Raw genomic sequence first — 25680 nt, 5'->3', positions numbered from 1 at the left:
GGCTTGAAGTATATTAGAAGGTCATTCAATATCAATTTTACTGCAGGCCAGTGTATTACAGGCCCCAAACATTAGGCATTCACCGGACAGAAAAGAACAATTGATAATGTGGATGGAGGTACATTAGGCGGTCACCGTATAACAATTTTACTGTTGGCCAGTTAGATTACAGGCCCCAAAAATTATGCATTCACTGTACATAAAAGATCAAGTAATTATGTGGCCGGAGGTATATTAGTCGGTCAATGGATATCAATTTTACTGCAGGCCAGTGGACTACAGGCCCCAAAAATTATTCATTCACCAGACAGAAAAGAACAATTGATAATGTGGCTGGAGGTACATTAGGCGGTCACCATATAACAATTTTACTGTTGGCCAGTTAGATTACAGGCCCCACAAAAAATATGCATTCACCGTACATAAAAGATCAAGTGATTATGTGGCCGGAGGTATATTAGTCGGTCAATGGATATCAATTTTACAGCAGGCCAGTGGACTACAGGCCCCAAAAATGATTTATTCACCGTACAGAAAAGCACAATTGATAATGTGGCTGGAGGTAAATTAGGAGGTCACCGTATAACAATTTTACTGTTGGCCAGTTAGATTACAGGCCACACAAAAAATATGCATTCATCGTACATAAATGATCAAGTGATTATGTGGCTGGAGGTATATTAGATGGCCATTCAATATCAATTTTATTGCAGGCCAGTGTAGTACAGACCCCAAACATTAGGCATTCACCGGACAGAAAAGAACAAGTAATTATGTGGCTGCAGGTATAGTAGATGGTCACTGGATATCAATTTTACTGCAAGCCAGTACAAATACATGTCAAATACATATATTTAAAAGACCAAAAAATATAAAATTGGATTAAAAACATGGCTAACTAAATCCCCCTCTTGAAAAAACCCCAAATGATATTAGTCGTCACAGGTGTTTAATTCCTCCAAGGTCCCAAACATTAGGCATTCACCAGACATAAAAGGCCTTTTATGCCGCTGTATTTACCTAAGACAGGGACCATTATTTGTTCTGGGTGGTGGCGGATATTTGTGGGCTGTCATGAGGAAATTCAATTAAACGTGGACGTCATAGGTGTTGAATTCCTCAGAGATCCATGCCTCATTCATTTTTAGAAATGTGAGGTAGTCCACACTGTCTTGAGCTAGGCGAGTGCGCTTATCGGTCATGATTCCCTATGCTGCGCTGAATGTCCTTTCGGACAGGACACTCAACGAGGGGCAAGCCAAGAGTTCCATGGCAAACCGCTGTCTTTTTGCAGGCGCGGTAGGATTGGTACTCGAAACAGTTTCTATGTGGGTGGAAATTCCTCTGCCAGCGCCCGCAACAGCAGAATGCAGCATCTCTCACAGCAAGGCCTGGAAATGCTGCATTCTGACAGCCCTCTGTGATGCTGGTAACATGTCCGCCATTTTGTGTTCATACCGGGGGTATAAGTACGTTGCCACCCAGTACAGGACCTTGACCTTTATGCTTTTTTTATATGGGGGTACCTCTTCAAACACTGGAGCATGAGGGCCCCCATTTGCACTAAATTGGAAGCAGTGAAGCGGCCTGGCTCCTGCTCATCGCCCAGGAGAATGTCGTCTTTGGTCTCCTCCCCCCACCCACGGAAAACACCAGGGATCCCAGAAAAGTTTAAAGCCTGCTCTTCTTGCTCCGTCTCCTCCTCCTCCCCCCAGGCCCCATCCTCCTCTGACTGACTCCTCTTCAGACTCCTGCTGACTTGTCTCAGATGGAGTAGCTCCCCCTTGGAATTTATCCAGCATTGCAACTTCCTCATCTTCCTGCTCCTGCTCCTCCTCCTTGATCAATGACACGATGCAATGCATGCTCCAGAAAGAAGGCGTAAGGTACAATGTCACTGATGGCGCCATGGCTGCGACTGACCAGTCTGGTGATCTCAGCAAATAGCCGCAGAAGTCTGCATGCATCACTCATGAGCAGCCACTGGCGTAGTGAAAAAAAACAAGCTCCCCAGATCCTATCCTGCCGCAGAGTTCGTACAGGTAGTCGTTAACGGCACATTTCTGCTGGAGCAGCCTATCAAGCATATACAAAGTGGAGTTCCAGCGGGTCGGGAAGTCACAAATCAGACATCTGACGGGCAAATGGTATTGTCGCTGAACGTCAGCAATGTGAGCCATGGCCGTGTAAGAGCTTTTAAAATGGCCAGAGATTTTCCTGGTCTGCAACAAGACGTCCTGGACCCCAGGGTATTTGGCAACGAATCGCTGCACGACTAAGTTCAGGACGTGTGCCATGCATGGCACGTGTGTCATTTTGCCCTGTTTCAGCACGCTCAGCAGACTGGCACCATTGTCGCACACCACTTTACCAACTGTCAAATTGAGCGTGGTTAGCCACTGATCGGCCTGTGACAGCACAGCTGAAAGGAGTGCAGGACCGATGTGGCTCTTGGCTTCCAGGCACAACAGCCGTAGCACAGCATGGCAACATCTCACCTGGCACGTCTAATAGGTTCTGGGGAGCTCGGGGGGTGCAGCGGAAGAGGCAGTAGCCATGGAGGAGTCAGCTAAGGAGGAGATGGAGGATGGAGTAGGAGGAGGAGAAGAAGAGGCAGGCCTGCATGCAATCTGTGGCGGTAACACCAAATCCACACGGGTGCCATGGGTTACATGCTTGACGGCCATCAGAAGGTTCACCCAGTGGGTAGTAAAAGTTATGAAACTTCACTGACTGTGTTTGCTAGACCACATGTCTGTGGTCATATGTATCTTGGCACAGACACTGTGTGCCAGAGATATATTAACTTGCCGCTGAACGTGGCCATATAGTTCAGGGATGCCCTTCTGGGAGAAATATTTCCTTCCGGGGACCTTCCAATGCGGTGTGCCAATGACCACAAATTTTCTAAAGACCTCAGAGTCCACCAATTTATATGGCAGTAGTTGGCGGGCTAGCAGTTCCGCCAAGCCAGTGGTCAGCCGTTGGGCAAGAGGATTATACAGTGTCATAATTTTTTTTTTACGCTCGAACATTTGGGCCACGGAAGCCTGCCTTCTGCCAGATGAAGGCGACAATGGCACGGTGAAAGGTGGAGTGGAGGACAAATGGGAGGAAAGAGGAGAAGGAGAAGAGGCAGGATGTGGAGCACTAGGAGTGTGGCTTTGTGGGTTCTGACGGCGTTGCTCCCACTGGGCTTGGTGATGGGAGGCCAGGTGCCTTCTTAAGATGGTCGTCCCTAGGTGAGTGTTGGGCTTACCGTGACATATGCGTTGACAGCACAGGCTGCAGATGGCAACACTATTATCAGCAGCTGACACGTTTAAAAAAAGCCCACACTGCGGAGCCATGTTCTGGCGTCCTGGGAGCGCAAGATGTGACCGTGCATGGTGGATGGCTTTTGCCTCCAGTGCACTGTGAGTTCTGCCTGCTTCTCCTCCTTCTCCTCCCTATCTGCTGCTCCATCTCTCCCTCTGAACTCCCCTCCTCTTCCTCTCTTGTGGGCACCCATGTGACGTCCATCGACACGTCATCATCGTCACCTTCCCCAACACTGACATTAGAGATCTCGAAGTAGGCAGCAACAGCGGGGACCACCGTCCTTGGGCTGATCTGGGTACTGTCGTCAGGTGGTCTGGTGGGCTGATCTGGGTGGCAGCCATTGCTACCTCCTCTTCCTCATCCAATGCCAAGAATGGCTGCACATCGGTAAGGTCTGGAAATTGATGGGAAAATAATTCCTCTGACTCAAGTGGAGGGGCTATGGTGGTGGTGATGGTGGTGTCTTTGGGGGTGCACACAGTAGAGAGTGAGGTGGGTGCATAAGCGGAAGGCTGAGTGAGCGACTCAACCAACTCTGGTGCGTCCTTTGACATAATCGCATGCACTTTCTCCAACTTCCCACTTAGGCTCCGGCCTGGTTCAACTGCCCGACCCCTACCACCCCTGCAGAACGGCCTGCCTCTTCCTCTGCCTGTCATTTTCAAAATGACCCTGTGCCAAAGTCCCTATAGAAGAGCAGAATTTGTGGAAGCAAGTATATAGAACCCTTTAATCAGTTTTTTTTGGGGCGACTGGTTTATCACATAAGTTGCAATTAGTTGTTCCAATGGCGTTTGTCCCTCTGTATAGCTTCAGTATCTCAGCAGAACAGCACACAAATGCTGCACAATACAAATGCACTATATAGAAATTATATTCTCTGTATATCGCACCCCTGCTTCAATCCGATTTTTTTGGGGGGCAACTGGTATATCACACCAGTTGCAATTAGTTGTTCCAATGATGTTTGTCCTTCTGTATAGCTGTGGTATCTCAGCAGAACCGCACACAAATGCTGCACTATACAAATGTACTATATAGAAATTATATTATAGGCATATTACACCCCTGCCTCAATCAGATTTTTTTGTGGGCAACTGGTATAGCACATCAGTTGCAATTAGTTGTTCCAATGTCGTTTGTCCCTCTGTATAGCTGCGGTATCTCAGCAGAACCGCACACAACTGCTGCACAATACAAATGCACTATAATATACTTTCTATGTTAGAAAGTATATTATAAGTATATTACACCCCTCAGTATGTCGCACCTATCGATAGAACACTTATACCAGTTCTTAAAAGGACTTTTGTGGCCCTATTAGCTAGCGTTTGATGTCTCTAGATTCTCTAACAGTCTGTCCCTGCTCTACACAGCAACCTCTCCCTATACTGGCAAAAGACTGAATGTTTAATGGCGGCCAGATTGGGTTTATTTATAAGGTAGGGGGTGTGTCCATGTGCTGAAACGTCTCAATTGGCTGTCCTGTCCCATCTGATGGATGGGTCATGGGTCAAAGTTCTGAACAATGCAAAGAATATGGCGCCGGCGGACATCATTCACCGCGAAACGACTGCCGGGTGAACCGCACGGCCATCTCTAATGATCATCACCGCGGCCAGTGATTGGTTACAGGCGATGTCAAATCAGATGTTTTCCGCGAAGAGCATTTTGGGGAGCCAGGCCTAGAGGCAGGAAAGCTTCCCTTTACAGGTCATTCTTGCACAACCCCTTTAAACCTTTCTAGCTACATAATGGAGGATGCTGACTAGAGATGAGCGAATTTCATGTTATGAAATTAGTTCACGCTTCCGAGGACGGATCCGTTATGCAGGCCATAGACTTGTATTATGACGCTCATCTCTAATGCTGAGATATATAAATTTGAAAAAAGTCACCATCTGCACTACTCCATATAAGAACTTGTGCTATGAAAAGCAGCAGCATATGAGAATTATGTCACTCCTTGCACTGACTCATATCTGCTATTTTACTATATCAACACCTCCTCTGTATACAACACATTCACTGCGTTATCTGCTGGAAGATGGATTTTGATTTATTACATAAAGAGAAACTAGTGGCAGAATTCATCCAAAGTCCTAAAAGGTCTTCCAGTTGTCAGTTAATAGGTCTTAGTGACTGTATATAGAAAGATTCGGCAGCTTTCTATAATACTTCTGTTTCAAATTATGACTATTTTCAAGATCTCTGCTTGCTGTCAGTGAATCTGAACCTTGACGTCTCAAACTTCTCTCTTCTAGAGTTTTGTATCCAGTTTAGTCAATCCACTGTGACGGCCTGGATTCCAGAGTAATTCACTGTAACACATCAGGTGTGTATTAGGGTCATGTTCACACAGCGTTTCTATGTAAGTTTGCGATATGTGCCAGAGGAGCTCCTGTCATATAGCCAAGAGTATCCATAGGCTTCCAGCCACTTGATGGAAGGCCAAAATAGCACCCTTTAAAGGTTTTTTCAGAGACTTTTATACTGATGGCCTATCCTCTGGATAGGTCATCAGTATCTGATCGTGGGGGTCCGACACCCGCAGGGGCGGGCTGGGCCGGGGGGCAGGGAGGCAATTGTCCCCCAGGCCGCCCTAAATAAAAGTCCGCTGGGCCGCCCGTCTTTAAAAAAATTTTTTTTTATTTTTTATTCTTCAGGGCCGCACCGCCGATCACCACAGGCGGCGCAGTCCTGGATGTAATTGCGGCCGTGCTGTGTGCTGTGGGGCAGGGGAGGGAGAGGCGTGTCCCTCCCCTGTTCTTCTGATAGGCCGCAGGCACTAATGCCTGCAGTCTATCACAGGCCGGCTCAGGCAGCGCAATGACGTCATTATCATTGCGCCGCCTGAGCCGGGCAGCACACAGCAGGGACACAGGCCGGAAGAGGCCTGCATCGCATAATTGTTTAAGGGGGCACTATCTGTGTGGTAGTAGTATTCCCAGGGGTACTGTTTCTGCAGTATAGTATTGGGGGCATAGCGGGTACAGTATTGGGGGCACTATCTGTGTGGTAGTAGTATTTCCAGGGGGGCTGTTTCTGCAGTATAGTATTGGGGGTGGCAGAAAAAGGGTGTTCAGAAGATGTGAAGATGATGGAAATGTGGGAAACTAATGTCTGTTTCTCAATCTCTGCAGAGACGGGAGATGGCAGAAAAATCATCATGGCGGTCTGGTCTGAATGGAGAAGATGAGGAAAGAGAACGTCTACATCAAAGGTGACATCACTGGATGTAAGAGGTATGGGGCGCTATGTAGGAGAGGAGATGCTCCTCCTCTTGCCATTTGCAGAAGGAGGATTCAGAGCTGGGTGAGGACGACGAAAGGGGGCACCAGGTAACAGGCGGGTGGCAGATGGGGGGGGAACCACAAGCCCTGAGCAGGATCTGGGGAGGGAGGAGAGCGGAGGAGCTTCCTGGCTGTAGCTTGTTGTATAAGCAGGCAGTGCAGCCAGGACAGACCCTCCCCTCTCCGTATGATGTGTATGATGTGTAGACAGGCCTCAGCTATAGAATGCCAGCTGTACAGTGTGTGTTAGGAGTAGCCTATGATATGTAGGAGGGGCTTTTAATAATGGGCGGGGCTAAAAATGGGCCACTTGATTGGATTTGCCCCCCAGGACTAAGGCTGCCAGCCCTCCCCTGGACCCGAGACCCCTGTTAATCAGCTGTTTGAGAAGGCACTAGTGCTCACAGTAGCACCACGCCTTCTCACAGCTTTTACTAGGCCAGTGACGCAACCAGTGGCGTATGTAGAGAAGTAAGGGCCCCATAGCACGAATCTAACCAGGGCCCCCACCCAGGTCAGAAGGGTTTCCACCTAAACCCCTTTCAATGACCACTGGGCCATTTTTTCCACTGCCTCATTTGTTACAAGTTGTTTCTTTAGAGGGTAGAGTCCTGACCAGTAGAAGAGGAGATGATCCCAACTAAGACTGGGCCCCCTCTTGCCCTGGGCCTCAGTTGCATGGTCTGCCGATATATGGTAGTTACGTCCCTAGACGCAATGTTCAACGTTCACATGGTCTAGGCGCAGTTCAGTTCCAAAGAAGTGATGGGGCTGAGCTGCGATAGCAAGTACAACCGCTCTACAATGTACAGCTCTGTACTTGATGAGCTGAGAGAAGGTCAGGGTGCTACTGTGAGCGCCAGTGCATTTTCAAACAGCTGATCGGTGGGGGTCCTGGGTGCCTGACCCCCACCTATCAGATACTTACGCCCTAACAAAGGTATGGGTCATCAGGATAAAAGTCTTGGAAAACCCCTTTTAGCAATTGTTTTTAACTGTAAAGTGTAGTCAGTTAAGCGTTTCTATGCAGAGGGAACGGGATGCCAGAATGAAAAATGTAGTTAGAATAGTTTTTTTTACAGAAAGTCTCTAGTGTTAGAGGAGGAGTGACTATATAACTAGCTGGTGGGAGGAGCTATAAACTAGCTGGGTGTTGTTAGGGGCAGTGATAGGGGAGTGTTTATGTAACTAGCTGGGTGGGAGGAGCTATAAACTAGCTGGGTGTTATTATGGGCAGTGTTAGGGGAGGACTGACTATATAACTAGCTGGTGGGAGGAGCTATAAACCAGCTGGGTGTTAGGGGCAGTGTTAGGGGAGGAGTGACTATATAACTAGCTGGTGGGAGGAGCTATAAACTAGCTGGGTGTTAGGGGCAGTGATAGGGGAGTGTCTATGTAACTAGCTGGTGGGAGGAGCTATAAACTAGCTGGGTGTAACTAGCTGGACATTGTTAGGCGCAGTGATAGGGGAGGAGTGTCTATGTAACTAGCTGGGTTGGAGGAGCTATAAACTAGCTGGGTGTTATTATGGGCAGTGTTAGGGGAGGAGTGACTATATAACTAGCTGGTGGGAGGAGCTATAAACTAGCTGGGTGTTAGGAGCAGTGATAGGGGAGAGTCTATGTAACAAGCTGGGTGTAACTAGCTGGACATTGTTAGGAGGCGCAGTGACAGGGGAGGAGTGGCTATGTAACTAGCTGGTGGGAGGAGCTATAAACTAGCTGGGTGTTATTATGGGCAGTGTTAGGGGAGGAGTGACTATATAACTAGCTGGTGGGAGGAGCTATAAACTAGCTGGGTGTTAGGGGCAGTGATAGGGGAGTGGCTATGTAACTAGCTGGGTGGGAGGAGCTATAAACTAGCTGGGTGTTAGGGGCAGTGATAGGGGAGTGGCTATGTAACTAGCTGGGTGGGAGGAGCTATAAACTAGCTGGGTGTTGTTAGGGGCAGTGATAGGGGAGAAGTTGCTATGTAACTAGCTGGTGGGAGGAGCTATAAACTAGCTGGGTGTTAGGGGCAGTGATAGGGGAGTGGCTATATAACTAGCTGGGTGGGAGGAGCTATAAACTAGCTGGGTGTTGTTAGGGGCAGTGATAGGGGAGAAGTTGCTATGTAACTAGCTGGGTGATAGAGAGCTATAAACTAGCTTGGCACTGTTAGGGGCAGGGATAGGGGAAGAGTGTTGTAACTAACTGGGTGGTAGAGAGATATAAACTGGCTTTGTATTGTTAGGGGCAGTGATAGGGGAGTGTCCACGTAACTAGCTGGGTGAAAGAAGCTATAGACTAGCTTGGCATTGTTAAGTGAAGTGATAGAGGAGGAGTGTCTATGTAACTAGCTGGTGGGAGGAGCTATAAACTAGCTGGGTGTTAGGGGTAGTGATAGGGGAGTGGCTATGTAACTAGCTGGTGGGAGGAGCTATAAACTAGCTTGCTGTTGTTAGGCCCCATTCAAACGGAATTGCCAACTCATTCATTTCTATGGGGCAGCACGATGTGCTGCCCGGATACAGAACTGCGGACCTGCACTATTGTGGACAAGAATAGGCATATTCTATTAGTGCCGGCGATGTGTGGTCCGCGAAATGCGGAAAACGCACATTGCCGTGTCCGTGTTTTGCGCATCTGCAAAACACGTTATGGATGTGTGAATGGACCCTTAGGGGCAGTGATAGGGGAGAGTCTATCTAACTAGCTGGTAGGAGGAGATATAAACTAGCTGGACATTGTTAGGGGCAGTGCTGGAGATTTGGCAGAGAAAGACCTCATGCACACGACCATTGTTTTGGTCCGCATGCGAGCCGCAGCTTTTGCGGCTTGGATGCGGACCCATTCACTTCAATGGGGCTGCAAAAGATGCGGACAGCACTCCGCTTCGTTCCGTGGTCCGCCAAAAAAATATAACCGTTTTGCGGACAAGAATAGGCAGTTATATCAATGGCTGTCCGTGCCATTCCGCAAATGGCGAAACGCACATGGACGCCATCTGCATTTTGCGAATCCTCAATTTGCGGACCGCAAAACACACAACGGTCGTGTGCATGAGGCCAAAGGAGAAGTGCATCATGGGTTTGGTTGGATACAGCAACAAGAAGTGCTACATACAGAATGGAAAAAAATACTCAGATTTGTTAGGGCTGTAAAAAAATACTCAGATTTGTTAGGGCTGTTTCACACGAGCAGATGCCGTGCGTGACATCCGCTCCGTGAATGACAGCCAAGACCCGATGCAGACTGCAGAGGCACGGAGCATTAACATGACTGATAATGCTCCGTTCCTCTCTGTGACCTCTTTACTATGAAATCACATTGACAACTTTATCTCACTGTGATTTCGTAGTAAAGAGATCACAGAGAGGAACGGAGCGTTATCAGTCATGTTAATGCTCCGTGCTTCTGCAGTCTGCATCGGGACTTGGCTGTCGTTCACGGAGCGGATGTCACGCACGGCATCTGCTCGTGTGAAACAGCCCTTAAATGGTTAAAACAGGTCAGGAGAGTTCAAATGGAAAAAAAAGGACATGGGGAAGATGAACATAAGTTAGGGTCCATTCACACGTCCGCAAAATGGGTCCGCATCCGTTCCTCAATTTTGCGGAACAGGTGCGAACCCATTCATTTTCAATGGGGCCAGAATGTGCTGTCTGCATCCGCATTTGCGGATCCGAACTTCTGTTCCGCCAAAAAATAGAACATGACCTATTCTTGTCCGCAATTGCGGACAAGAAGAGGCATTTTCTATGAGAGTGTCGGCGATGTGTGGTCCGCAAAATGCTAGTGTCCGTGTTTTGCGGATCCGCAAAACAAATACGGGCGTGTGAATGGACCCTTAAGCAACTACATGAGCCTATCTGTTAAACACTATAGTAATAGCAGAAAACTGCTTTAAGGGTTTTATTTTATTCCTTCCTAGACTAATAAGGCTACTTTCACACTCGAGTTTGGTGCGGATCCATCATGGACGGATCTGTTCAGATAATACAACTGTCTGTACCCGTTCAGAACGGATCAGTTTGTATTATCTTTAACATAGCCAAAACGGATCCGTCTTGAACACCATTGAAAGTCAGTCTAGGACGGATCCGTTTTCTATTGTGTCATAGAAAACGGATCCGTCCCCATTGACTTACATTGTGTGTCAGAACGGATCCGTTTGACTCAGTTTCATCAGACGGACACCAAAACGCTGCAACCAGCGTTTTAGTGTCCGTCTCCAAAGCGGAATGGAGGCTGAACTGATGTATTCTGAGCGGATCCTTTTCTATTCAGAATGCATTAGGGCAAAACTGATCCGTTTTGGACCGCTTGTGAGATCCTATGACGGATCTCACAAACAGCCAAAACGCGAGTGTGAAAGTAGCCTAACATAAATAGGATTCCCAAACTCCCTGCAAACAGGATTCCTAAACCAGACATCCCCTTTAAGCACCGCCCTATTAATGGGTATGACATAACAATGGTGAAGACCTCTCCCTACATTACCCAGTCCTTCAGTAAGAGGATTAGGCTTTATCCCGACCTCCCCAGATCGCATAAACTCATGTCATGTAAGTCCTTAACATCTGATTTGTATATACATGTTATATGTTAGGTCTTGTACATACATTTCTGGGAACCTACAGTAAGTAGGACAGCAGTTCCTAAAACACACACCTATCGGGCCAGTGGCCAACGCTATGACATTACAATGCTGCCTTTTTTCAGGCAACCCTTGAAGGCAGACAAGTCTTTCAAAGCCTCTCATTCAATTGTTCCAGATTCATTCAAGCCGCTTTCCCAGCGAACATGTGGTTTTGATTTAAAACAAATTAACCCCCCCCCCCTTTCTCCTTTTTCCATCATGTAGCAGAGCTGAATTTGTCATTTAACTCTTCGAGGTTATCTCTGCTTTCGTGATAACTCAGTGTAAAAAAAAACGTCCAAAACAACAGAAGAGTTTCGACGGATGACAAACTCCGCTCTGCTACACCGCAGTTCTCTTTGTTGCAGCTGATTATTTTTATGCAGCTGCATTCCACAAGACATCCTATTTTTCTTTTTCTTTGTAAGATTACGGTTTCTTATGATCTTCTCTGTCAGAGGATTTTCTTACAGAGGCCCTGAAAGCATAACCAAAAAAGGATATGTTACTGAAATTGGCAGACTGCATGAATTTGGGTTTTTCTGATGAGCCCTGTCTCTGAGCATGCTTGGGGAATGACAAGCATTTTTCTAGCCAGGGCTAAGCCCACCTTTTCTTCGCTGGGAGAGACCCCATTGGCCGGCTATTAGAATATGCTGAGGAGGACAATGGCTTTTACTGGCTGCCAATGGTAAACATAAGGAATAAGGATTCATCTAGCGTTGACTTTTTTTCTTTTCTTTTTTTTTCCTGAGGGGGAGGGGCTTAGAGAAAGTCTGCAAGTTTAATTCAGTAGAGCTGTGTTTTAAGCTGAGCCTCTTTGCAAAGCAGCCAGTGACTTCCTTCCAGCTGCAAACTTTTCATCAGAAAGGTAAGGGAACCGTACATTGTTTCTACTGCAGACCTGGAGCAGTTGGAAATTTCCCTGCATGATATATATTATAGACTTCTTTATTGTCTTTTTGCATTTGTATAGATTGATGTTACAGATGTACAATGGTTAACTTCACACAGTAAATATGCAATTGCTGCAAACTTTATCTTTACCGTCCATGGTGTTTAAGTGTCAGTTCACTGTGTTGTCAAGTTAAAGATTGCTGCCTCTGTATTTCATAGGGATGAACGGATTGTTTGCACCCGTAATAATATCTTATTTGATGTATTTAGTATTATAATACTTCATTTGATATTCTTAATTGATTTACTCTTCCTATAGATTTGGGGGGGGGGGGCGTGTCCCCTTTGTTAAATGTCCTGTGCAGGTAAAAGATGGGGGGGGCGCACCTTTGATCTGTCTCAGCCAGTAGCTATAGCATACAAGGCTTTCAGCTCCCGAGGACTGATTGCTTCCCATTGATTTCAATGGTGGCTACTTAATGCTACGTTGCAGGAAAAAACGAGCATATACCTTGTGGTTACTGGTTACCCACAAATGATTATAGCGGGTTCCAAACTGGGCAACCTCTGCTTTAAAATGATGGGACTTAATGCAGCACTAGCATTTTTTTAAAGGAACAGTACGCCATATAGATCAGCTTCTAAAATTGGAGCAAGAGAAGCAGCTGATGTATGTGAATGTTTCTGGAGGTTCCCAGAACTGGTTATATGGGGGGTGGGAAGGGCTCGTTCTAGACTTCCTGTTACTTATCCTATTGGATGTTCCTACCCTCAGCCTCTCCTAGCCCAAAGCAGCTGATAACAGGGAACAATAGATCTGATCACATGAAGGCTACAGCATCTGCACTGTGCATTTTTGCAATCTGAATCTGTGTGTTCAGCGACACTGCAGAGCGAAATTCTTAAACTTCATGTACAAGACCATATTTTGCGTGCGTGTGCTTCCCACTTTTTTGCGGATAGTAGACTGACCCATTCATTTTTATGCGGTTTTTGTACAGCTATGTGGCAATATGTAGAACAAGACCTGTTCTTGTCCGTATTGCCCTTTAAAATTGATGGGAATGAGAAAAATCTGGCATGCACATGGAAGGCATCTTTATTTTGCAGATGCGTGGTTTGTGCATCCAAATCCGGCTGTGTGCATGAAGTCCAAGATACAGAATTGCAATAGTTTCACATAGGACTGCAAGTAACCTACTGTTATTTTATTCCAAGACAAATTCAGCTCTGCTACATCTGTAGATGAAGTTTGCATAAAAGCCATTGAACTGGGTGGGTCCTACTATAGGAACATCACCATCCTTATGTCATGCAGTTATTCCAGGAATAAAGGAAACGAGAGACATGCTGAGACAGTTCTGGCCCAGCAGCAGACTTGATGGTTGAGGGAGATAGTGTTTGTGGGCAGGAATTCCTACAGAAACACAATCCTGCTTAGAAAACATTGATTATCTGATAACCTTTGTCTGGACTCCAGTACTGTATATTTTTACATATGCCTTAGTTACTATTATACTAATAATAATATACTGTATTGAGCCTTAAAGGGCAACTGTCCTTATACTTATAGATGAATAACAAGCGTATGTATTGATTGGTTTTGCTGTGTTCAAGTAAAAGAATAGGAATTTCTTAAAGGACGTCTCCAACAATATATGAAAGAACTCTAACTTACAGATAGATTTTAGGGATTCTACAGCCGAAAAGGAGGGGAAGGGGATTGGGGGAGGGATGTCTGTTTACATGCATGGGCTGTATCCACAGGATGCCAAGAGAAATCCCTATGGATTCATCCCGTGTTTTCGGATGAGACATATGTGAAGAACCACACCCCTTTCCTGCTGTGTGGGGGTCACTGTTTTGGGACTAAATCTTTATGCTCAAGAGCACTGGAGAGTATATACTGGCACTATGCTATGGGGTGTCTTAGCACCCACGCAGTGGGTGTTCCTCCCATGCTAGATGGCCAAGAAAAATCACATGGGACCATGAATATGCTGTAATTGAAGTGTGCATCCATTTCCCTTTAATATTTTTGTGTCCAGCAGCCCCACAACAATATTTATACATTTAATAATACACCCTACTTTAACAAAATAGACAAAAACTTGGTGTTGTTGCCCATAGCAACCACAATTTTTTATTTTTTTTAACTTAACGAGGTTGTCCCATCTGTGCTGTTCACTAACCTTCCTCCACCGCAGTACCCTGCTTCCTGAGTCCCCTGGGGGTGGTTACCAACAAATTTGATAGTACAATTAAGCGACGCTAAGTTGATGTCATCACGCCATTTGTCTGCACGAGCATGCTTCCGATGCAGCTACTAGCTGTTTGTATTATCAGTGTTGCCAGTGCAGGACTTCTACAGGGTCTTCACAACCAGACATGGTACGAGTGGTTTCTCCAGGATGCCCAGAACCTTGTTCAGTTGATTTCTATGGAGCAGCAGAGAAGTGGCCGGGAGGGGAGATGCCACGCATTCTTGAATATGCTTGCTTCTGTGGTCCTGGCCACCACAGTCCAGACCAAGGAATGAAAGACACTGAATAAGCGCGGCCACCGATGCAGAATCGCAGAAGGTGGCTATAACCCCTGACAATGAGCGATAAACACGAACAAGAGTCAGGAGAGAAGGAGGCCATTATGAAAATCACATGCGTAAGGTTATTATACTAAAGGCCTGGTTTGATCCTTGATATGGGGCCCTTACTTCTCTGTGTACACCACTGTGGTTATACCCAGGCCCTCTCTGCCATAAAGGAGAACTGCCAGGGTCATGTACCACAGCAGCTTCTACCCTAGAGACCCTTAGAGAGTGTGGAGACCAGATGTGGTTGTTCCAATCCCCTTTGCTATTGGGTGGTGAGAACCTGTGCAGGACTCCCATCTCTATAGAGGCTGTATTGTTGGCAAATCAGGGGTGGAGTATTGACCCAAGAGTCATGGAAATGAACAGCAACCCTTATGACCTGGGTAGCAAATGCCAGCACCATAATAAAGGGCTGAGTTGATATTTGGTGTGGTATCCCCTCCAAATGTACCCTGAAACTGCTGTATTATAGATGCTGTGAGGGTTGTAGGGCCCTGTTACAGGTTCTCCCTCAGAAACCTCAACTCACACTCCAGCCATGAGGCTGACTATGGTTCCAATGGTACTATTTGGAGACTTCTGAACATTTTTCTTCCTGAGGTTGACACTAGACACACCAAATGCAAGGTTTTGGGCACAATACAAAAGAGGCCACTGATGAGAGGGGTAACTCGATGCTTGGTATAAGTTGCTAAACCCAATGCAAAAGCTGTAACGGAGCACATACCTACCATGAGATACTTATGTGTTTGGGGAAGGGATGCAACAGGTACCTCTGCATCCCCTATAGCTGTACCCCTGTCCTCCAGACTAGTGCTGTTGCCTGTTCTACTACTTATGCCAAACGCAATATTAATTTGTTACTTAATATACTGTAATTTTTTTGTACTGGAGCCTGGCACTGAGCTATGTCTGAGACCAGCCATGTTTGCCCTAAAATAATGGAGTGGATATTTAAGACTAATAATAGTCAGCTAAAGTACAGCATGTATCCATCAATCATAAAAACATATCCCTTGAAATTTTTATTTCCCTCTAGAGTTTTCCTCTTCTGGCAAGCACAACGGAAATTTCAACGCAGGCCATATTGGTTGTCACCTCCCAGCTTTCCCTGAAAGAAATATCACGGATAACCATAAACGACCAATATGGCTGCCATCTTTTATAGATGTGTAACTCATCAATGGAAATATACAGTGTTTGCCCAGATAAAGACAAAAGGCTGGGTTAAATTTAGGGGGGGGGGAGGAAATCACTGGTGAGAGTAACTTATGGGCCTATGTTGCAGATTTTATAAATGGTTTAATACATGGTCTGGGGTCTGTATTAGTTTATGGGGTCTGGTTTTGGGCCTATAATTGCTTAGGGGTGTGGTATCAAGAACGTATTCGTTTAAAGGATCCAGTTTGGGGACTGTGTTTAGGGAGCCTGGTCTATAGCCTGTTTTAATTTAAAGGGTATGGTCAAAAGTCTACTTTAATTGGCTTGCTATGGTGTGTGTATTAGTTTAAGGGATCGGGATTGGGTTTTATATTTGGTTAGGGGTTTGGTCCAGGTCTGTATTCATTTTGGGGTGTAATGAATGCAGACGTACACTAATAATTGTAAATCAAATACTGCAGGGTGTGATCATGTTTTAGAAATAAATGAGCAGGGCATACATTATAACCAGTGTTGTGATTTTGTGTGCCACTGTGACATGCCAAGTTTGCTAGAACCAAGAATTTTTCCTTGAGCATTCATTAGAACTCTTGTGCCACTCGATCACAGTGACCTGCAGCAATTGGACAAAGTCATACTTCTGAAGGTTGGCGTCTGGGAAGTGTGAGATTGCAGCCCTAAGTTTTTTTTTTTTTTTTTTCTTCCAATGCCACGCCCCTTTTTTTCAGGCCTCGCTCTCTATTGAGTGATCCAGAATCACAGTGCCCCATACAGTTACAGTGCATGGAAGATTTCCCAAGTGCCATGCCCCCTTTTTCAGGCCCTGCTCCCTTTTGAGTGGCACCCAATGCTCCCTCCAGTTACTTTGGACATTGGGGCTGCAACTAATAATGCAGAATTTCCGTGCCACATATAGTAAAAGTGTATGGAAGATTTCCCAACTCTTCTGGAACTGTGGAAGTTTTCTAATATTTAACGGAGCCTCCTAGAAGTTTAGGGGAAGTTCATCAAGTATGGATTATGTTACCATGGAGGTAATGTCATCAAGGCCTATTAAACACCTAGCTAGCATGAGGTCAGGAGGCTTTCACAAAGTCTATCATTGGTGGAAGGTTCAGATGGATGTCCCTCTAATAGGAATACTGTGGCATATGTTGGCTGGTATATAGAGTACAGACCAAAGTCTACCTCTTGAAGCTCATCAAGAGAATGGCAAGAGTGTGCAAAGCAGTAATCAAAGCAAAAGGTGGCTACTTTGAAGAACCTAGAATATAACATATTTTCTGTTGTTTCACACTTGTTTGTTATGTATATAATTCCACATGTGTTAATTCATAGTTTTGATGCCTTCATAGTCATTAAAATAAAGAAAACTCTTTGAATGAGAAGGTGTGTCCAAACTTTTGGTCTGTACTCTATATATATATATATATATATATATATATATATATATATATATATATATATATATATATAATTATTTTTTATTTTATTTTTTTGTGTGTGATGCCTCTGCATTGAAAAACTTTTCTATACAATGATAAAAAAAGGGAATTCAATGTATTCCAGCCAGATGGATGATAAAAAGATACCCTTCTGGCAGTTTATGCTCCAGGTGTTTTCACAGCATTGTACTCGGAACATAGGGCATACAATTGTCTACATCTCAGACAACCTCTTGATATACACTTGCTACAGAAGGTTTTGAACTGTTTAGGTTAAAGGTGGAAGACTCCCTGGTTAATGGGTAGACGATTTAGGGGCTTTGGAGCCAGTCAGGTCCATTCCTAAGATATTTGAGGAATGTCAGTTGCCTTAGGGTATTCCAGATGCTTGAGGAACATTGTGGAATGCTGACGGCTCATGATGAAGTAAGATATTAGAAAGCTGATGAGAAGGATTATCTTCCCTTTATTATTATAGTTTCTTATTTCAGGGGTTAATTGCCACTTAATTATTGTTAGAAGGCAGGTTTGCTGGAAGTAAATGTGACTAAAGTGGAATATTAACCTAATAGGTCTGATTTATAAAAGGAAAACTATAAAACAAACCCTCCATAGAGCTAATATATTCAAACTGTGCAGCATAAATGATGCTATACTGTATGTGCTGGATACAATAGTGGCCATACTATAGTCTGTATATCCGTAGCATACAGTATGCCCCAATGTATAAGGCAGAACGAGATGTGAAAACCCTTGGGCAGTTTTGATGAATGAGTCCCAATGGCCAAGCAAACCTATAGGTGGTTTTCAGACATAGCATTTACTGTAAAATAAAGATGCATCAACTAAGAAACCACCCTTGGGGTGATTTCACACCCTCTTAAGCTCCTGACAGGAAAATGCTGATTGGTTGCTGTAGGCAACAAGGGCAGATATTCCAGTAGACAGTTTGGTTGAACGAGATGTGGTTTTATTGTAGTCATCTTGGATACCATGGAATATGTATCAATTTCAATTGCTGAGCTGACCGTACACTTGGAACAGTCATTGGCTGCATAGTGGATGATCAGTCATTTGTGGGAGCAACATGCCAGACTACATTGGCTGGCCAAGAAAACCATTTTTAAAAAACTGAGTACAATGGCAAATGATTGGCCAAATTCAGCTGATCATGCTATAATCACTCAGTTTTGGTTGACAATGGGCAAAAACTTTGAGTGTTGTCAAATACATTTTCGGCATTCTGCCATTGGCCACTATAGCGAATGATCATTTGCACTAGTTTTTAAAACGACAGTCAGCCAAAATGTGTATGGCCAGCTTTAGGCTTTGTTTGGACCATCTGTTGAAGATTTCCTCACAAAAAATTGGGAAATAGTGCTGCTCGCAAAAACAAAACAAAAAAACACGACAAGATTGGACAAACAAACCACATTATAAGTCAATTGGGGTCCAACAGGTGTCATTGGTATCTGGCACTACTTTGCAGTTTCTACAATGGAGATAGGATCAGAGTTTAAAAACATGTCTGATTAAGGGCCCTTTAGGAGAAGGGGCCCAGCAGTGGTTAATCCCGAGTCCAGGGTGGATTGACCTGTGCAAGACTCCGCTCTTTGATTGTTAGTAGACACAAAGACAGAGAATTTTCTAGAGATTTATAGACTGGGCACAACATTGGGCAATTTTGTCTGTGATGGAAAAACTCTGTACCATATAGGTGTACTATGGGGTCACCTTTTTCCATGTTGGCCACTGTGTTTTTACTAAGCTTTAAATATAATATGTTCTAATTGTATATAAGAAAACGTAGTATAGCCTAAGGCCTTATTTACATGACTGTGAAAACTGGCCATTAAAAACTAGGACATGTCCTGCTTTGTCCGTTTTCATGGCCCAACAGTACTCATACAGGTTAAAGGGGCTGGCCACTTTCTGGCTACTGTTCAATGTGTTTGAAGGTGACTATATGGAACTTACTGATATACAGTAGCCTTTGTTGATATTTTGTGTATTTCATAAGGTATTCTCTCTTGTTTGCCAAGTCTTTTGTGCTGTCCACACAGAGGTCCTGTCCATAAGATGGCTGCTGATGGAGGGTCATGTGACCAGGCAAATCACTCAGTCTCCTCCATTAAAATACACTATGCAGCGAACCGGACCGCAGGGGAAACATGTGAGGCGCAGTGGGCCGATGGGGGTAGTAGTAGTTGGTACTCACGGTTAGCAGAGCCTCCCTTGGTCGGCGTGCAATGAAGGGGAAGACCGCACTAAATCCTCCAGGGCACTCTCTATTGCAGGGAAAACCAGCCAGATGGTAGTTGAGGTGCCCTTGATGGTAATGGGTATTTAAGGTGCTTTGGTGGCTGGGCCCCTGTGTTGTTCATGACACCAGCACCGTTAGGTGCAAAGATTGGTGATGCAAAAGATGAGGAGTCAGTTGTACAAACAACTTGTGTACAAACAACTGTGTAAAACTGTTGAACCTTTACTTGAATCACTTGTCTCCAGGTAGTCAATACAGTTCATTTAGATGGCAAAGTTCATAAGCCCAATGATATCCACTGTAATCCTATAACAAGCTTAGCAATTGTACTTTAAGGAGTTTCCTTCTCTCTATATCTGTCTATGTTCTAGCATCCAGGTACTGAATATGATGCTTTCCTTACTTTTTCTTGAGCAATCCAATAAGAATGTTCTCCCTCGTGGCAGGTAAACTCTCTGCTACATTATTTGATGCAGGATGTTCACTATGTCCCAGAAGGCATTTAGTGAAAATAATAATTCTGCGTAATAATCTTCCGGTTGTGTCCAGGCGTTTTTAGGCTTCTCCCGGTCACTGGTGCTTGTGAAGTCCACAGGCTAAGGTAGCTCTTACCTTCACTAGACTTTCCCTATATTCAAACGTAGGCTTCGTGCTCCTTTGACCTGGCCAGAGCCAAGGGGCTAACATGGCAGCTACATGATGGAGTAGGGCTGTACTGCTCCTCTCCTGACTCCTCTTAGACATAGGGCTCATGCACACGACAGTATGGCTTTTTCAGTGTTTTGCGGTCCGTTTTTTATGGATCTGTTGTTCCTTTTTTTGTTTCCGTTGTGTTTCCGTTTCCTTTCCGTTTTTCCGTATGCCATATACAGTATACAGTAATTACATAGAAAAAATTGGGCTGGGCATAACATTTTCAATAGATGGTTCAGCAAAAACGAAACGGATATGGAAGACATAGGGATGCATTTCCGTATGTGTTCTGTTTTTTTTGCGGACCCATCGACTTGAATGGAGCCAAGCACCGTGATTTGTAGACAAGATTAGGACATGTTCTATCTTTTCACGGTACGGAAATATGGAAATACTGAAACGGAATGCACACGGAGACACTTCAGTATTTTTTGCTAAACCATTGAAATGAATGGTTCAGTATATGTACCGCATACTGAACTCAAAAAACGTCCAGTATACTGAACGCAAAATACTGTCGTGTGCATGAGCCCATACACTCCAACTGACTAACTTCTTCCTATTTCCTGTTCTAGCTAAGTGATGACAGCACCACCTAGGGGTGAAGGGTTGGAATAACACCCTACAAGCCTGTTATTGGGATATACAGGGTGCAGACATTACATTACAATGTCAAATAACACAGTTTAAAGTGCCGACGCAGATCACTAAGTGGGACACTGCAACTACACCTACACTAAGCTCTCAACATTGCAAGTACAGATAGCAGATTTGGTGAATTTGAGTGGAGAAGGCCATCTAATGGTCGTCAGGACATCTGTGTGGACAGCACAGAAGATTTCCCCAACAAGGGGACATGATTTATAAAATATATCAAACGACACAGTAAATCAACAAAGGCTATATTAGTAAGTGTTAAACTCATCTTACACATTGGTCAAAGTAGCCAGAAAGTGCCAAGCTGCTTTAACGGGGCCATTTTTAATGGCTGTTTTTCAAAAAGTCTTCCATAAAAAAAACAACTGCAAAAAAAACCACAGTTTAACTATTTTTTATTTTTTTTTAACAGCCGATGAATGTAGCACAGGAGAAAAATAGTGTGTGTGCCCATCGATTAACATAAAAGCCAAGTAATCACAACTATTTTTTAAGTGTGAAGGAAAAAGCTCTAACAAATTCCAGTGTTTATTTGCTACTTAGTTACTAGAAATCTCTTCCATATAAGGACAAAGTCACACTCTCCATTCATTAAATAGTGGAGATATTATTCATCCTGGTGTCCACATTCCGAGCCAAGCCACAAACTAGTCATCCCAGTCTTTTGCTCAGATCCTTCACTGTCGTGCTATTCAGGTTTATGTTTAAGCAGATTTCTTAGCAATACACTCAAATAAATAAAAACATAAAAATATGCCTGGAGTTTATATGTTCTCCCTGTGTTTGCGTGGGTTTCCTACAGGTACTCAGGTTTCCTCCCACACTCCAAAGACATACTAATAGGGACCTTAGATTGCGAGCCCCATTGGGGACAGTTGGATGCTAATGTCTGTAAAGCGCCACGGAATATAGTAGCGCTATATAAGTGCATAAAATAAATTGTGAGCCCCATTGGGGACAGCTTGGTGCTAATGTCTGTGACAAGTCCTAAATATGTCACTGTGATACGAAGCAGACTGTATTCTAGGTGGAGAAGTCCTTTAAATGTGAGTGTTTTGCATTCGCTGTTCAGTAAGACAATTGCGCTTTCACTGCCGGTACATTAGCTCCTGTTTACAATATGAACTCACGTTTCATACGGGGAACTCCCTTGATTAAATCAGCAGTTTGAGTAATCTTCGTGAGAGCAGGAAACACGTTCTCTGGGCACAGGATCTAGGAGGTGCTCTAGTTCCTCTGCACTGAACTTAGGAAACCAAGTACAGCCCAGAATTTTTTTTATGCAAAATATTTTAATAGGAATAGGTTACTCCTAATATTTTATTTTCAAAGTGTGTCTTCAGTTTATTCATCATTGGTTCAATGCCCCGTTTGTTCGCTTCGGATCAACGAACTGCTGATCCCTAAGAAACTTTTTCAAGGAACATTCAGCTCAAACAATCTTTAATCTTTTCGGATCAGATCTAGAACTGACTGCTTCTCAAACCGATTTGCACATGTTCACTGTTGTTTCTACTGATAGGATGGATCTCTTGCTAAGGGGCAGGGTTTACTGTGCCTGGTGGGGACGACCTCCTTCTGCATCTAGCTGTTTTACAAAATTGACTTACCTGAGACAGAGGCTCAGAGCTGCCATACTATGTGTTTTCCACCTAACTTGGTATGTGGACATGTTCAGTTGCAACAAGTAATAGTGGTGGTAATGACCTTAGGCTGGATGATGACCTGTGTGGGATCTTCTGCTAATACCCCCTCTACTATATTTTGTAAACTGTATTGGCCAAATACTAATTCCATAAAGGTAACAAATAGTCATATCATAGAGCAACTAATTACCAGCAGTATGAAGGCTAATTAACAGTGCTGTATGCTGGCCAAAGAAAAGTGTCCTATGGTCACCTAAATAACAATGCTATACCGCTCCTAATTAACAGTTCCATACAATGTCTAAATTACAATGCCACCATACAGTGTTTAAATAATACCAAAATACAACACTAAAATATGAGCACTATCTACGGTAGTTCTTATTTAAACTAACATGGCATACAGTGTCAAATTAACAGTACCATACACTGACAAAATATAACTTAAAATGACCTGATAAGATGTTAATATCCCTTTGTTTTTAGGGGTTAATATCTCTGGTAGTCCTGTGTGTTTTAGGGCTTAATATCCTTGGTGGGCCTTAGAACACTGTACCAAAACAAAAATTGGAGGTTTCAGTTCCAAGCCTGGAAATATGGCACTAGCCTTGGGTGATCATGCCATAGGGGGCACCATCTTCAGTAGAGACTAATGTTCAAACTGTGAAGTCATATTGACATACGCTGTATATCAGTTGAGCGTGTAGTGATATCTCTGCCCCCATAGCGTTTCTAAAGGTTTTTAGAGCTAAAAGCTGAATTTCTTTTTTTTTAACATAGTCCAAATGTCATATGTTTTTGATTTGGCGATATGTCTAAGGAGATTAAATCTTTGGAAAACCATTTGCAATATTGCTTGCCATATGAGGAAAATCTGCATGTGTTTGCCTAATAGGGAAGAGGTCCTTTACAGTGTCACGGAAATAAATTATGGCCTATTGAGTTTGAAAGATAGCAGCAGCTTACCAGTACAAAGTCCTAGCTAACTCAGTCATTCCACCCCGTTGTATCAAATAACGCTCCTTGTAAGGGCCAGAGCATATTTGGCTTCAGTAAACCACTAGTAGTTTAGAATATTTTTGTATTATATTTTACGTTTAGCGCAAACAATCTTTAATCTTTTCAGATTAGTTCCATATGTTGTAAGAAACTTCAGTAGGAAATTTTATGTAATCTATTAGACATACTTGGTTGTCACATTTTAAGTATGTGCAAAGTAGTAACAAGTAATCTGTTGGAATTCAATTGGCATTTGCAAAACAGGAATGGTGGGGGTAATAATGGGAATGAAGGAGGTAACAACTGTCTCCTCTGCCTTTTAAGACGGGATAAATGACAATGTCTCCTTCCTAATAATATAGTTTACCAAATCAGTAAAAATAAAAATCAGACACAATTTCAAGTGATACACAGGTTCTGTGTTATTTTTTGGAACTTCATAGAAAATACTGTAGTTTACACTTTGTCATTATCAATCAGCAGATGACTTTGGATTCCGTTCTCTTCATGGTGATGCGCTACCTTCTGTCCTCCTCTGTATATTGGAATTGTCCTCCTCAGCAGCATTTTCCATGTCTTGCTTCATCTTTCTAAAATGGAAAATCAATTAATTATCATCCCCAGAGAGTACTTTATGTAGTATACCATTTGAAGTCTTAAGAAAGCTTCCAGACAAACAATAATTATGACAGATATGAAGCTGTAACTTTGCCAGACAGGAAACAATAGTCTTCTGTATTGGGTCTCTCAGAGAACCTGATTTACAATATATTTATACATCTTTATCTAAAATAAGCTCAATATAATTTATTGAAGTTGTCTTACTTAGAGCGACCCTCCAGCCCAGGCTCGGACTGGCCCACCGGGGAGGCGGGGGATTCCTCGGTGGGCCCCCAGTTTCCTGTGCCCGAGATAAAATGGAGGAGTAATTATTTCTCCTTTCTCAGGAGAGATAATTATTGTAACCACTAGGTGGCAGTATTGCGATGTGATGCAGCCTCCTACTGGTGTACATTGTACAGGAGGCCCCGCAGTATCTTGTAGACTTCTGGGGCTGCTGGCTGTGAAGGAGGAGAGAAGGTGTCTACGTCCTCCTGCCCTCCCTGCTGTCAGAAAACTGTGGCTGCTGGAGAGAAGGACTCCTCTGCGGGTGCTGGGCTGATTTCTCAGGTGTGTGACAGTAGTGAGCTGTAGCAGACTGTAAGGGGGAAATGTTTATAGCAGAGACAGATCTATGAATGTGTGCTGCTCTCTGCAGAGTTCAGAGTGGCATTGGGGGAACTCTGCCCTAGGTCCCCCCCAATGCCTCTGCTTTAGGTGCACCCCCATAAGTGCCCCAGCTCCAGATGCCCCCACTCTAAAAGCACCCCTAATATTGAATCTTCTCCAATTGCCCCCTAATACCCCTGCAGCTGCTCCAGGATCCCCACTATTACCCTGCCTCAGGTGACCCTAATGCCTCTGCTTTAGGTGCACCCTCATTAGTGCTCCAGATAGCCCCACTCTAAATGCACCGCTAATATTGCCTCTTCTCCGGTTACCCCTGCTCCAGGATCCACACTACTATCCTGCCTCAGGTGACCCTAATGTCTCTGCTTCAGTTATGACCTTCCTTTTGTGCCATTTGCTCACGTTGCTCCTCTGGCACCTTTGCTTGGGCTTTGTTAAAGGTTGTGACCTGCAAAGGGGGTTGGACTTGTGCCCTAAAAATTCTGCACAGTGCGTCACATTCTCCAGTACTGACACGTATGGTTTACATGGTGGCAGTGATGATATTCCGTATTTACAGGCATCACTGCTGCCATGTAGAGATACTGGTGGTGGAGGATTTAAATGGGTTGTGCAGGTTTTCAAGTTATCCTCTCCACACCATATGACATAACTATATAAATAGTGGGGTCCAATTCTACAACCCCCACTGATCCCAGGAATGGGTCCTGTTCCCCCTTTTTATGGTGTGACAGGCCACACATATGCCCTGCTGCTCCATTCATTCTCTTTGGGTCCACTGGAATTAGCCAGCGCTGTACTCCGCCATCTCCGGCGACCGTATAGAGAAAGGTGGAGCATATGCCCTGCCTCTCCATCCAGA

General features: G+C 44.3%; 1 protein-coding gene across 4 annotated transcripts in view; it reads left to right on the top strand.

Moving 5' to 3' along the window:
- Positions 1-11963: 11963 nt before the first annotated feature.
- Positions 11964-25680, top strand: part of CALD1 (caldesmon 1) — a 187009-nt gene continuing 173292 nt past the window's right edge. For 3 of the 4 annotated variants that reach the window (XM_040439195.1, XM_040439193.1, XM_040439190.1), the window contains exon 1: positions 11966-12105. The gene's annotated coding sequence lies outside the window, so the exon portion shown is untranslated. Of the gene's footprint in view, positions 12106-25680 lie in introns of all 4 variants that reach the window. The other variant, XM_040439192.1, reaches the window with a different exon arrangement.

Source organism: Bufo bufo, chromosome 1 (assembly GCF_905171765.1).
Source record: "Bufo bufo chromosome 1, aBufBuf1.1, whole genome shotgun sequence".
In the NCBI taxonomy this organism is placed as follows: Eukaryota; Metazoa; Chordata; class Amphibia; order Anura; family Bufonidae; genus Bufo; species Bufo bufo.
Note: the sequence above shows the minus strand (reverse complement) of the source record. Positions and strands in the feature narration are given on the sequence as shown.